The following is a 15583-nucleotide window of genomic DNA, read 5'->3' as shown; positions in this document are numbered from 1 at the left end:
GAGAATATAATTCCATGAGTTCAGAGACATTATAGGTAAAACCTTGCATATTAAGAATAAAAAAGGGGACTTGATCAAGAGGGATCATAGCCATTCAAGAATGAAATTTTAGTGTTTTAGTTATAATTGATTCTAATAAAGAAGAAAAGGGTAAAATGACTAATGAGATAGATGTTGTTCAGTCATGTTCAACTGTTCGTGACTTCATTTGGGGTTTGCTTGGCAGATACTCGAGTGGTTTGGTCTCTCCCTCCCCGCCCCCCCCAGCTCATTTTACAAATGAGGAACTGAGGTAAACAGAATTGTGTGACTTGCCCAGGATCACACAGCTAGTAAGTAGGTCTGAGGCCAAATTTGAACTCAGGGCTTCTTGACTCCAGACCCACATTATATCCACTGTGCTACCTAGCTGCTTATGAAGCTGCACAGGAACCTTACTGACATGTTAACTTTTAAAAAAGATGTATGCCAGCACCAATAAATGAGGATGAATATAAAAGAGTGACAAAGTCCTGTGAAAAAAATGCAGAAATCCCAATGTCTAGTAAGAGCGGAAGTTTTTTAATATGCAATAAGGGCAACAAAAAAAGGCTTCTTAAAAAGCTATGTTATGACTAAGAGGCAGACCATTGAAAGGATACTTAGGACTCCTTCTTGAAGGGGAGAGTGAAAGATATAGTGAAGAAGGTAGAATTCAATTTTTTTGCTCCTATTTTCTCTGACAAGGTGGATGATCTGCAACTTGGGAAGGATAGAACAGACACAATTAACAGGGAATTGAAACCTAAGATAAATGAGTTCAAGTAGCGTAGTCTGGATGTGCTATATTCCCGTGCACTGAAAAGGCTTGCTAATACAATTGTTGAATCACTGTCCATGATTTTTGAGAAGTAATAGGGAATAATAGTAGGGGTGCTGTGGGACAGGTGACAGACAAACATTACCACAATTCTCAAAAACAGGTTGTATTGTGTCGTGGCTAAAGTATTGAATGTGCCACCAGAAAGACCCGGATTCAATTCCTGCCTCCAATGCCAATTTAGCTGTGTGACCATGGGCAAGTCACTGAATATTTCTAAGTCTATGTTCTAATCTGCAAAGTGAGGATTGTCATACCTGCATTAGCTGTATCACAGGGTTGTTGTTCAAGTGTGATACTATAATAAAGGTCTTTGCAAATTAAAAACAAACAGCAATGGTGATTATTATTATGTTGGGTACATTAAGTGATAGGCTGGTAGACTTGATATCAATTGATGGTAAATTATGATTTTTAAAGGGACAGTTTGTAAGTACTTGGAAAGGGAATAGGTGATCATAACAAAACACTTCTCAGTATAGGTTTATGAAGAATAAATTATGTCAGTCTAATTAGTAATAAATAGATTAGGGGAATCCTTCAGATAGAATACACCTGGATTTCATAAAAAAATCTGATAGTCTTTAATGGATAAGGATGGAGGTTAGGATTCTAGGGTTTGGAATCTTTTTTTTTTTTGTGCATCATGGACCCCTGCCCAGTCGTCTCCACTCCCACTTTAAGGCAGTTAGGTAGTGCAGTTGATAGAGTACTGGGCCTGGAGTCAGGAAGATCTGAGTTCAAATCCAGCCTCAGACACTTAATAGATGTATGACTCTGGGCAAGTCATTTAACCTTGGTCTGCCTGAGTATTAATTATAAATGAGGATATGAATACCTACTTTCTAGTGTGAGGATTAGATGAGATAATACTTATTAAGTGTTTAGCATCATGCTTGCACCTTGCAGGTACTTAATAAATGCTTTCCCCTTAGCAGTCTGGCAGAGGTTATGGGCACCTTCTCAGAATAATTTTTAAATGCATAAAATACTAAGAAAAAAATAATATTGAAATAAAGATATACTTTCCCACCCTATATCCAAGTTTGTGGATTCCTTGAAATTCATAGACTCCTTGGGGCGGAGGGGTGGCCTTCAGATGGAAAGAAGATGTTGTATATCCTGGAGCTTTTGGGTTAATACTGGCATAGATGACCTCTAGATGAAGTCTTTTTGGGCTCTCCGATTTTAGCATCACAGAATCAGAGTAACCTACTGGTTGCTATCTATCCTATCATCTTTAGGTAGGGATGATCAAACCATGTGGTTTGTATATCTCTCTTATAGTTTAAAAGATTTTTCAGAGAGGTTCCATTCCTTCTTTCAACTATTCACTACATTTTAAAATGTTTTCTCAGTTGAATTCATTCTTTATTTATAATAACATGGAAGCTAATTTTCTCTTATCTTGTAAACAATATAGAAAGAAAATAGTGACATACCATATTTCACTCTAGCTTAAATAATGCAAATTCCTTAAGTTTTCTTTAATGTAACTACTTTTCAATTTCTTAGTAACTTTCATTTCTTTTCTATTAACTCTTTTTTTTAAATTGGAAGACAGCATCTCTAAGATTTGAAGATGGCAGATGAACTCCTCAAACTTGTCTACGATTAGAAATAGTGGCATCTTGAGTGAGACCATGTCTTCTCAAGGAATTGAACTGTCAACTTTTGGACATTGTTCATAATATTATTTTAACTTTGGAAGCAAAGGGGACAGATAATTGAACAAATAAACCCTGGAGAGACCTTACTATGATGTTGTTCAGATGTGGTTATGTGGTCATGGCCTTACGGTACCACAACAGAGAACCTTATGAGACTGCTGGTTCACTCCATAAAAACCATTTAAAAAATCATTTCACAAATCGTAAACCTCCTGCTTATGCTTCTTGATGTGAATTCCTAGGTTTTTGTGCCATAGTTGGCTTATAACTTCTTTTCCAAGTAATTGAACCAGATAAATTAGAGCTATATAATATAAGATTTTTTGGTTGCTATTCATTTTTTAGGGTAAAAATGCATAGATTGATAATAGTGGATTATTGGCTCCAGAGAAGAGATAAGGAAATTCACCTTTCTCCTTTTATAGAATTGGGGAACTATGGGCATGGAATACAGCATATACTGTCAGGCTCAATTGTTCATTGATTAATTTTGCCGAACTCCTTTTATTGCAGCTAGGTGGTACAATGGATGCACACATAACACTGGATCCAGAATCAGGAAGATGAGTTAAAATCTAGCCTCAGACACTTAGTAGTTTTGCGACCCTAAGCAAGTCACTTAACCTCTATCTGTCTTAGATCCCTCACTTGAAAATGAGATAAAATAGCACCAACCTACTAGGGTCGTTGTAGCACTTTTCAAACATTAAAACACTATATAAGTGCTAGCTATTGTTACTTTGCTTATTAATTTTTTTGCTACCAATGATAACTTTTTCGTTAAGGTGGTGTAGAAAGCTTTCCCCCCCAGAAATGTAGTACTGTAAAAAGTAAAATTACATTGATAAACTGCTCTCTTGATGTATATGAGAGCTACCATTTACAAAGCAGTTTAAGATTTGCAAAGCACTTTCCATATATTGTCTTCTTTGATCCCAACAACCTTATGAAGTAGGGTTATTATTATTATTACTGCCACCACCCCCATTTTATGAGGAAATAGGCAGATAGAAGTTAAATGACTTGCCCCGGATCATATAGCTAGTATGTGTCCGAAGTGTCGGTTCAAACTCAGGTCTTCTGTTCTAGCTCTCTATCCACTACTCAACCTAGCTGTGTCCATATTTAAGGAGTGATATTTGATATTCTTCATCCCTGACACAATTCACCCATCAGTAGCATATTTGTTAGCCAATTTTTCTATACCCCATCCTAACTAGAGAAACATAATTGATCTGTGCAAATCTAGTGGATTAAAGTCTTATTTTGTAAAATATAAAACACCCAGGGCTCAGAATCCTATTATATTGGACTATTTTCATCATTCAGGGACAAAGTTATCTCTTGTTGTCTTGATTTGAAAATGTATTCCTCAAAATGAAATCATTGGCATGTGTTTGGGAAAAAAAACTCTATCTAGGTCTAGCTCAAGTTTGTGGGCACTGTTCTGGTAGAGACCTTGATTAGTTTCTATGAGGAGATGATCCTTTAAGTACAAATAAATACATTGTGAAATGGACAAATACTATAAGGGAGATCACTGCTTATAACCTCAGTTGGCATTCAATCCTGGGAGAGTTATTTATTATGAGATTATTGATAAAATTAAGTTCTGGCTATTTTTATTCATGACCTATTTTCCTAGCTGTGCATCCAAAATTATATTCTCTCTACTAACACTTTTCTATTTATCTAGGATATTAGTAAAGGTTTAGAATAAGTAAAACAACACCAGAAGTTTTCCTAAATCATTAAAAACATGAGCTAGTAGTTCAAAACTCTTTGCTCTGAGTTGTATGTATATGGTATATCTAGTATTTTTATTATATTTTCATTTGCTTTGAAATTCAAGGATGAAGTTTTATATTTTTTTGCTTTGATAACCATTCAAAACAGAATCTTACTTGCTTAAAAACCTTTATCATATATTACATGAAAATGTTTTAAAATATTGCATCAGAAATGAAGTGCCCTTATCACCTAAAAGGAGGCAATCTCCTACTTATGGAGCTATCAGATTTTGTATACATATTTTTTATGACTAGTTAGTTGTTAAAAATATACAATATACACATATATATTCTATATTTTATTTTATATGTATGTCTATACATATTTGAGTACCCAGAACCAAAGACAAATATTAGGAAAGACTTTATAAGGGTATATGCATACATATATATAATATTTACATATATACACCTACCTTTGTGTCTCACCTATCATCTATTTACTCACCTACCATCTATCTGTATATTCATCTATCAGTCTAGCTATTCATTTATAATACATCTATCTATTTATATATCCGTGCAGTTCAATGAACTTGGAGTTGAAGGATCTATGTTTAAATTCTGAATTGGTCACCTACTTCTTGTGTGACTTTGGGTAAATCATCTCAACTTTGTGGGCCTTAGTTTCCCTCTCTGTAAAATGAGGAAGTTAGATTAGATGAACTCAGGTCTCTTCTAGTTCTAAATCTAGAACATGTCCCCAAAGTCTTAGTGCAGTTTAAAGCTATTCAGAATAGAACATTGAAGAGCATGCACAGTAAGTGTGTGTGTGTGTGTGTGTGTGTGTGTGTGTGTGTGTGGTGCAAACATGGTCAAAGAGTCAGTAAAAGAGACTGAGAGTAATTGATAGGGAAGAGGAAAATCAAGAGAGTGTAGTGTCATAAAAACCTGGAGAGGTTTTTTGAACAGTTGATTGGCAATATCAAATGCTGTAAAGAAGTTAAAAAGGATTAAAAGTAATATATGAAATTTAGAAGAGAGATAAAAAAGAAAGTGAGATCTAAGAGGGAAGGTCATTGTTAACTGAGGTATCAGGGAAAAAGCTTCCTGGAAGAAGAAAGATTTTTAAAGATTAGCTAGGAATTCAACAAGCAGAGAGAAGAACATTTTAGTTATAAAGAACAACACATAATGCATACATAATAATATATACATACAATAATAATAATAATATGTTGGCATTAATAGGGAAGGTGAGGGCTGGTGTGCAGAGAATGACGAATAGTCCAGTTTTGTTAGAGTGCAAACAGCCCCTTCCTTCAAATAATTTGTACTCTAGTAATTGATTTGGAGACCAATTCAAGTATGATTCTTTCACCTCTTTCAACTGGGGGATTTGGGATATATTCAAGCTTTGAGTATGGTATTCTCAGTTAAGACTTACTTTTTCACCTGGGTTTTTATCTCCTAGATAGCTTGTCATTCATCTATTCATTCATCCAACAAACATTTATTAGACATTTATTGTTTGCAGAGTACTCTGCTATGGGAGAGCACTAACAGAGCTACAAAAATTTTCCAAGGTACCATCTGGGTGCCCACAGAGCTTGGGGTCTAATAAGAGGAAGAGATAACTATGATGTTCAGGACCAACTGATTAATGCATGAAGTAGAAACAAAGCAAAATACTTGCTAAGGGTTGACAAAGTTGTTTTCAGCTGAGGAGCATCTGAGAAAATTTCAGGGAGGAGGTAGATTTTGAGATGAGTTTAAAGACTTGGTATTAACTCAACAGATGAAGGAGAGAGAAGATATTCCATGCTTAGAGAACAGAACTGACAGATACTTTTTGAATATATAAATAAGAAGACCCCCCAAAATTTTTTTAAGGAACAACTTGTATACAAAAAAAGCATTGGAGCATACTATTAAAAGACCATTTGCTTAGGAAGCATGTCCTTAGGGCTAGGAGAGAAAAGGGGATACTTCAGTCATCAAGGGTTATGGCCATTGGCTTGAGCAAAATGAGTTATATTTCAATGTGAAATTGGTAGAATTTTAATTAATATGTGGTATTTAATTAATATTTCTTGTTTCCTAAGGGAGCAGTCACAGTCTATATCTATATTTGTTGATACATATATTGGTTGCATCCCATTATTAGACAATAGCAAACATTTGTTAAACCCTCATTTCATGCAGAGATTTGTGCTAGCTAAGCACTAGATGAGACACAAAGGTTAAATAAATGTAGTCACTGACCTCATGGAGCTTACAAATGGATATTACATAAATGAATCGGCAAGTCAAGTAAAAAAAATATTTATTAAGTGCTACTAGGAGTCAGTCTTGTACAAAGCAATGGTCATACCAAGAAAGGCAAAAATACATTCACTGCCCTCAAGTGGCTTACATTCTAAAGGGAGAGACAACATGTAAACAACTAGCTAGATTCAAGATCTATAGAGAGTAATTGAAAAGAATTCCAAGAGGGAAACACATTAGTAGGTGGAGAGATGGGAAAAGCCTTCCTATAGGAGGTGGGATTTGAACGGAGTCTTGAAGGAAGGTTAGAGAAACTAAAAAGTAGAGGTAAGGGGTTTCCCAGGCATGAGGGAAAGTCAGTACAAAGCCTCAGAGACTGGAAATGGAGTGTCCTATTCTAGAAACTGCAAAAAGCTGTGTTAGTAGGTCATAGAATACATGGAGTGTATAGAGTAGGAATATTGGAAAGGTAGGAATGGGGCAGATTACAAAGGGCTTTGAACATCAACAGGGTTTATATTTAATCCAAAAGGTCATAGGGAGCTACTGGAGCTCTTTGAGCAGAGAGGTGGCATGGTAAGACCAATGCTTTAGAAAAATTATGGATTGGTTGGATTGGAAAAATATGGAAAAAAATATGGATTGGAACTGAAAGATTGGTTAAAAGGTTATTGCAGTAGTCTATGGGAGAGATGATGAGGGCCTGAACTACTTCTGTGGCTGTGGGAGTAGAGAGAGATGTATATGACATATGGTAAAGGAAGAAACAATAAGATTTGTCAATGGATTAGATATGTGAGGTGAATGAGAGTGAAGAATTGAGAATAACACTAGAGTTGTGAGCTTGGGTAATTTAGGAAATGGTGATGCTCTTTTTTTTAGGACATAAATTCTTTTTTGTTATACATATATTTGAATATTTGATTTTAAAACTTTCAATTCCAGATTCATTCCCTTCCCCCCCTGCCACCCACCCCCAATGATGGTGATGCTCTTGATCATAAGAAGGAAGCTGGGAAGAGGGAATGGTTTTGGAGAAAAGATAATGAGTTCTTTTTTTTGACATGTGGCATTTGAGATAGCAATGAGACATACAATTACAGATGTTCAAAAGCAATTGGTAATATGGGAGTGCAACTTAGTAGAGAGGCTAGGGTTGAATAAGTAGATCTGGGAATCATATGCATAGAGATGATTATTGAATGCATGGGAGCAGAAGAGATAACTGAGATTGTAAAAGAGAGAAAAGAACAGAGGGCCCAGTATTTAGTTTTTTGGGGGCCCCCACAGTTAGAGGGCAAGATACAAATGAAGAACTGGCAAAGGAAGCTTGAGAAGAAGCAGTCAGACAAGGAAAAGAAAATCAAGAGAGAGCAGTGTCATAAAAGTCTAGAGAGGAGAGAGTTTACTAATATTCTCTTGTTGTATGGTTATAGATCAAAGAGTATCAGACTCTGAAGAATCTAAATCTCAGGTTAGCTGAAGTTTGATGACTTATATGCAAGAAGTGGTATAAAGAGAACTCCTTCAGAAAATGTATGATTGGAACAGGAGGTTGGCCTGTTAAATAGCAAGAGTGAGAAATGATCAACAGACAGCTCAAGTGTGTCACTGGGACTTGTGAAATATAAAAAAGATCTAAAGGAAGGTCTCCAGAAAATTGGGGTATACTGTATGAAGAATTTATAGAAAATAAAAACCAAGATTATAAGATGAAAAGGGTTAGAATTGTGAACTATATCAGCAGGGGGAGTTCCTGTATGAATGAAATCATTAAAGGATTCCATTAATCACATCAGGTCCTTAGAAACATAGTTGAATCAAACTTTTAATCTTTAATTATTTTTTGTTTCTCAAATTTTCTTATTGCATCTTTTCTGAACTTTTTCTTTTTCCCAATTAGAGGGACAGGGACTATTTAAAAACATTATTGTTGCATCCATAGTGCCTTTTACTATGCCTTACACACAACAGATGGCTAATAAAAAATATTTGTTGAACTGAAGTTTGATTTCTTGTTCCACAGGTTGAACTAATTCTCCTCACTCTTAAATATGAAAAATAATTTCTTATTTTTGTTTTTCTAGAGAATATTTATGCTTATAAGCTGCCTCAATTTGTCCTTCTCCTTGGGATACTTTGTAGTTGTAGCTCACCAGCTCTTTCTGCCTGTCTCAATAATGTTACGCAGTAGAGGGTTAGCACTGGAAGGGGCTTTAGAGAACACTTAATTGGATACCCTTATTTTGCAGTTAAGCAAATATATACAAATAGATGAATGTTAACATGTGCTTCATAATAGCCCTGTGAGATAGGAAGGAGAAGTGGGTTCCATTTTATTTTGATACCTTAATTGATATATGATCTCATCCATCTGGGCATTTCTTCTCACAGGATAGATTGAAATCCATTTACACCTTCTTATCCTGTGTGGACTCTTGTCCGTGTCCTACTATAAATTCCCCCAAGAGGTCCATCTAACATACTGGAAAACTTCCTTAGATCATTTGACATTCAATAGATACCAGAGGAACACTTGGGACATTCATTAATTCATTAGTTGTTTTTCACTTTCAATAGGTGACTGGGCTACTTCCAGTTGTGAATCTCTCTGATGATATTTTCTTTACATAGAAAAAAAAAACTACCCTATCCATCACACAAAGAAGTACCACTGCCTTTAAAGTTAGTGGACCAGGGATTAAATCCCACCTTTATTTATTACCTGTGTCATATTGAGTCATTTTGCCTTCCTTTGCCTCAGTTTCCTTATTTGCAAAGTGAGAAGATGGGACTAGATGGTCTCTGAAATCCCTTTTAGCTCTTACAATACTATTTCTAAATGCCTCTTTTCCAGATTATGCTTTGCAACTGGGGAGATAGCCCATCAAGATAGTTCCTCATTAAATATATCTTGGAAAGACACTCTAGCTAGACAATGAACTGTGCCTAGAGTTGAATAGGAGGAAAAGAATGGAGGATTGAATTTGGGATATTTTTGTAGTGACATATTTGTAGTGGAATAAAAGGGCTCTCTGTTGAGCATAAATGTTTTTTTTCCCCATTAGTTGGGTTGCTATAGCCAATGAATTTATCACCAAATGACCAGTTGATTGGGGTGGAACTTGTCTATGCTCAGCCAGCCTGGTCCTTAGAAAACAGTCACAATCTACTATTCAGACTATACTTGAAATCTTCTCAGCTTGACTGGAGCCTCCTAGCATGGTGGAAGCTTCCAAAACTGCATTCCACTGGCATAACATTCAAGAACTTAGGGTAACAGACAATCCTTAGTGACATGGCCCCAACCTTCCTTTCTAGTTGTGCTGTGCATTACTCCCCTTAACAGCCACTGCAGCCCAGCCAAGCTGACATTGCTGTTCCTCATACACAGGACTCGATCTTCCATCTGTGTCTTTGCACTGGCATTGTACCTCACCCTGTACCTGGAATGTACTCGCTCCTTATCTCCATCTACCAGAATCTGGTTTCCTTTAAGGCTCAGCTTAAATGCTACCTTTTCCCTTAAGCTTTTTCTTTTCTAATAGCTGCTGGGGCTTCCCTTCCTCCACCAACCACCTTGCACTCATTTATATATTTTGTATGTATCTGTATATGTTGTCTTCCTTGCTAGACTATAACCTCCTTGAGGGCAGGGACTGGTCTCACTTTTGTCTTCATGTTCTTAGGCTTAGCATAAGCCCTTAGCCTGGCAAATAGAAAGGGCTTAATAAATGTTTGTTGATTTATTGATAGTGAGATCAGTAACTTGACTATGACTAACAATTTCAGAAATAACTGGAGGTACTGACAGGTCAATGGCTTGCCTAGTGTCACAGAGGGGCATATATCAGAGGGAAAACTTGAACTCATGCTTTGCTATGTCATGCTGCCTCTCAAGTGCTGAATTATTGAGAAGGGAAGATTCCACAGTCTGTTTATTATTTAAAAAAACCCATGTTTGTGAAATTACAAGGAAAGAAAATTCTGCCAGATACATTTCAACAACACCAAGTCTGATGCTTTAGCTAAAGGTTGGAATGTATTCCTCATGAAATTTTATAAAACTAAAAAAAAGCAATTGTATTTACCAGCAATAACCTTCTCCTCAGAAGAGCAGCACAAGGTGTTAAACACTGGGTTTGGAGGAGAATAATGCTGAAATTAATGAGCTGAATGGAGAAATTGAAAGACCGAGGCGGCCAATGCACTTGTGCTATGAGACAGCAAATTGAATCAACTGTAAGTAACAGGACTGATTCCAAGCCATATTGGAAGATTAGCAGCCTCTGCTCTTTCTGAATGGGGGGGGACAGGAAGACCTGGAAAGTGGGGCTCCTGGACCCCAGTTTAATATGTCTCAGTCAAGGTAGTTTCAGGCACAACAAGGTAGTTTCAGCTGATAGAATGGAATAAATGAGAAAAGCAATGAGACAGATGAGTAAAGATGATTGAATTGCTTCAGGAGAGGGGGACTCTGACTGTTTGGGGGGTAAATAGAGAGAAAGCTGTTAGAACATAGGACAGAATCTAGTGGAAAGTGTTATCTTTGCGGATGCTCTGAGGATGCTTTGAAAGTGAATTTAATCATAGAATGAATAAATATCCTACCAAACTCAAAGATTTAAAATTCTATTAGAAAATATGAAGACTGAATGGTGGAAAGAAGCATGTTTGGTTATATTGTGTCTAGGTATTATGTTAATGTTTATGCTAAATAAACACTAATATTTATATTAAAGATTAATAATAAGACCCAATATTTGTATAGTACTTCAAGATTTGCAAAGTGCTTCACATATATTCTGTTGTTTGAGCCCTATAAAAATCCTGTGAGATTGTTCAGGGCAGTAATAGCTGTAGCCATTTACAAAGAAGGCTGGCTTATAGACACCTGACTAATGACCTAGGCTTTCAGATAAGCATATGGGTAGGCTGGGGTAGTATTTCCAGGGTTTTCAATCCCATTTCCTTCTTCAGGGAGTAACTTAACAATTCAGAAAATGTGGGGCAAGAATGGGCCGTCATCGTTAAACCCCAAAGTCCATTTGAATGAATTTATCAAGCACCTACTATATGCCTAGCATTGTGATAAGCACGGGTGGTACAAATAGAAGAACTTAGACCACTTTTCCTGGCAAGGAGTTCACCCTAATGGAGTAAACAATATATATATATATATATATATATATATATATATATATATATATATATATGAAAATTGTGTGGGTAGAATAAGCTCAACATCCTTAGCATGCAGCAGAGGGACAAATGGGAAGCCCATGGGTTCTTAGGTTGTCAGTAGATCACTTACTTATGGTCAGTTATTTTAATCAAAATGAACAAAAGTCTCTTTACATTTGTGATAACTCACATCAGCAACCACAGATATATGTTATATACTAGGAAAAATTAGTATTTCAGGAAAGGGTACTCCTCTGACTGTTTGGGGGAGTAAATAGAGGGAAAGGTTGTTAGAACATGGGACAAAATCTAGTGGTAAGTGCTATAGGAAGCCAATATAAATCAGACCCAGGACTTGCAGCATTCCTAGGTGTTAGACTAGATGACCCTGAACTTTCATAGTCTATAATTAAACATTTTTGAAAGACAAAATATTAATATGCTTATGTATATAAAATATGCATAATAACTTAATATGAATATTTATAGACAATGTAATTGGGTTATGCCAATCATATCTAAACTTTCTTTGACCACAGGAGAAAACTGCAAACATTGGAGTTGCTCATTCTATTCCTTTAATAGACATGAATTTAGGGACTATTCAACCCATACCCAGTGAGTCAATACATTAAGATTAAGAGTAATATGTCCTTTTCTGGTATATGTAAATGCATAAAGGTGCTTAACTTAATTGTTGCAGTATCATTATTGATGAGTGATCAGATTTTATAAGGGAAGCATCGACCAGAATTTAAACATTGAAGGAACTAGAATTATTTAACTTGGAGAAGATTTTGGGGGAACTTGGGGGTGGACCACAGTAACTGACTTCAATTATTTGAAGAGTAATCATGGGGAAGAGAGATTAGGTTTGTTCTGCTTAGCTCCCTAGGGCAGAAGTAAATGCAGAAAAGCAAATTTAGGCTTGAAATAAGGGGAACATTTTGTGCCAAGTAGAGATGCACAAAAAATTGAATGGGCTGTCTTAGGAAGTATAGTGGGTTCTTTCCACTTGAACATCTTGAAGTAAAGGCTGATAGTCACTTGTCCAAAATGCCCTCAAGGAGATTTTTTCTTTTAAAGGAGAGTTGGACTAAATATCTTTTAAGATCACTTCCAACTCTGAAATTGCAGGATTATGGGTGACATGTTTAAAATTTTTTATAGACTGATTCAATGAAAAAAATTTCTGTGTGTTCTTACCATTCTATCATTTATATTCCCCACATAATACAAGGCTTTAGATGAACTGGTTCCGTCATGCTTTTGTTTACTTTGACCCTTGGCCTAGACTAAAACACTCTCCCTATCTTTCTTCACCCTTCAAATTCTTTCTCATTCTTTTTTTTTTGCTTTGTTTTTTTTTTGGGGGGGGGAGTAGGGCAATTAGGGCTAAGTGACTTGCCCAAGATCACATGGGTAGTAAGTGTTAAATGTCTGAGGTCAGATTTGATCTCAGGTCTTCCTGACTACAGGGTCTCTGCTCTCTCTATTCACTGCGCCACCTAGCCACCCACTTTAAAGTCTGGCTCAAATGCTACTTGTTCCAGAAAACTCCTGATTCTCCCCAGTCAGTAATGGTCTTCTCCCTCAGATAATCTTATTATGACACTTACTATGGAATATTGTATATTATAGATGTGTGTGTTGATGTCTTTGCCACCATCTAAACTGTAAACTTCATAAGGATAAGATTACTCTAGATTATCTATTCTACCCCCTTCTCTGAATCGTGGTGTTGTGCTCTGCACACAGTAGATGGTTGATATTTGTTGTTATTCTATGATCTCTTCCATCTGTTTGAATCCACTGAACTTAAATTCACTGCTAATGGAGAGTTCCCTTAGGTTGTAGTCACACAAATAAAATGAAGTTTTAAGCTAAATAATTTTCTTGAAATTGTGGTCAAGTTTTTGTTTTGTTTTGTTTTTAGCCAATCTGTCTATAACCACCCCAGATGCAAGCTTGGAGGTAGTGTGGTACAATGTGGTGGTGGGGTGCGGGGTGGGGGAGTGGGGGAACTTCATTCCATAATCAGAAGACAGGGGTTTAAATCTCACCTTTGAGGACTGGCTTTCTATGTGGCCTTGAACAAATCACTTAACCTCCTTGGGCCTCAGTTTCTTCATCTGTAAAATGAGATAGTTGGACTAGATGACCTAGTCTATCTTTCTATTGTATATTACTTTATATATACAATATATAAAGTATATATATTTTGTATATATAATATACAAAATATCTATCTTTCAGTTGTATATTGATGGTTTTATATTGTGTTGTTGCCTTAGCTATTCAGATAATCACCTCAATTCTTTGTTATATTTTGAGTGTATTAGATCATGGGTTTATAGATCTAAGGTTGAAAGAGTATTTAGACATTATCAAGTTTATCCACCTTTCATTTCACAGATGAAGAAACTAACTCCAGAGAGGTTGTGATCTAGCACAATTGGGATTCTAATGCAGATCCAGTGACTCTAAGTTCAGCACTTTCCTGGGGCTTATATTGAATACCCAAATCCACATGGTGTCCAAATATGGAGGATCTGCCTTAGAATGACTAATCAAGGACAAGAAGATTAAAAGTTGGACTGAGAACTCAATGTCCTAAAAGTATTGTTTTCAAGGCCCAAATGTGATTACTTCCTGCAGTCTATTTGACTTTGAAAATGCCCTTTATGTTCTTGATAGTGTCCAATCTGAAAATGAGGCATGATGCTATACTGTGCCATAGACCCAAAGAATCTGTTAATGAAAAGGATTTTCAACATGTCAATATGTTACAGTATACTGTTACTTCAGATTGGATAGTTAATATATTTTTTTTGCTTATAGCTTAATAAAATAGAAATCTCTCATAGCAGGAAAACTGGTGTGGGTTCTAACTGCTTTTGCCAGGTTCCAGCTGCAGCAGATATTTCAATTCTAGTCATTTAAAATAGAGTAACAGCCATCTAGTCAAGTTATATGTGTCTTTTCTAGAAATACAGCTTTCTAAGTTGTTATTATAGTAAATTATACTTTACTAACTGGAGGGAACCATTAGAGACAACAGACGGTACAGATGAGAGACACCTTTAAAAAACCCCCAACAAAATTTAAACAATAGTTTTAAAGACATGATGGGAACATGTGTGAGGTTTTAATGGTTCCAGTTGAAGCTATTTCAAATTCAAATTTCTAAGCATCTCTCTATCCTAGTTGATAAGCAAAAGTAACACTTGAACTGTCTTTATAAAAAGATGCCTGGTTAATTTTATGCCCTTGGATTTGATGTTCTCCTCCCCACCCCCAATAAGTTATCTCATATGCTTTGATCAGACATTAGATGTGTAGCAGATTTTGTAGAAGCATTTGCAAGATTTATTAAGGGTAATGAACTGTATTTGGAGGAATCAGAATATGAGCATATATTAACATCAGTTCATAAAGGAAAAATAAAACTCTATAGGGCCAAGGTATGGAAAGCATTATATCAGTCTGCAAAAGCTGTAAACATAAGAAATGTGAAGATCCAGAGAAGTCTCAACAATTTAAGGAAAAGATTATTATTAACCATCTGGTTAAAACTGTGCCTTTAATCTTTCTCTAAGAATATGCCCATAGACACCCCCACACCTATTTTAAAGAATTCCAGAAATACATTTTAGATGTCTTACTATGTCAATCACCCATTTCCAATTTTAATTCAGTGTTTTGCTAAGGTGGAAGCATAAGGAATTTGAAAATCCTTGAGTATTAGAAATAGAAGAGACCTTTGAGATCGCATTGCCTTCATTTTAAAGAAAATATGGCCTATAAAGGTCTCTGCTAGTTAATGATAATATAAATTGGAATATATCCTGTGCCTGTGACTGTCAGTTCTA

At 35.9% G+C, this 15583-nt stretch overlaps 1 protein-coding gene across 1 annotated transcript in view; it reads right to left on the bottom strand.

Annotated features, from left to right (window-relative positions):
• Window positions 1-15583, bottom strand: part of IMPG1 (interphotoreceptor matrix proteoglycan 1) — a 128089-nt gene that overhangs the window by 42504 nt on the left and 70002 nt on the right. The window lies entirely within an intron of this gene.

The sequence above is a fragment of the Petaurus breviceps genome, unplaced genomic scaffold, assembly GCF_028583685.1.
Source record: "Petaurus breviceps papuanus isolate PSGF00001 unplaced genomic scaffold, PetGlider_PUasm1.0 90734, whole genome shotgun sequence".
NCBI lineage: Eukaryota > Metazoa > Chordata > Mammalia > Diprotodontia > Petauridae > Petaurus > Petaurus breviceps.
The sequence above is the reverse complement of the archived record's forward strand: the minus strand, read 5'-3'. Positions and strand labels throughout refer to the sequence as shown.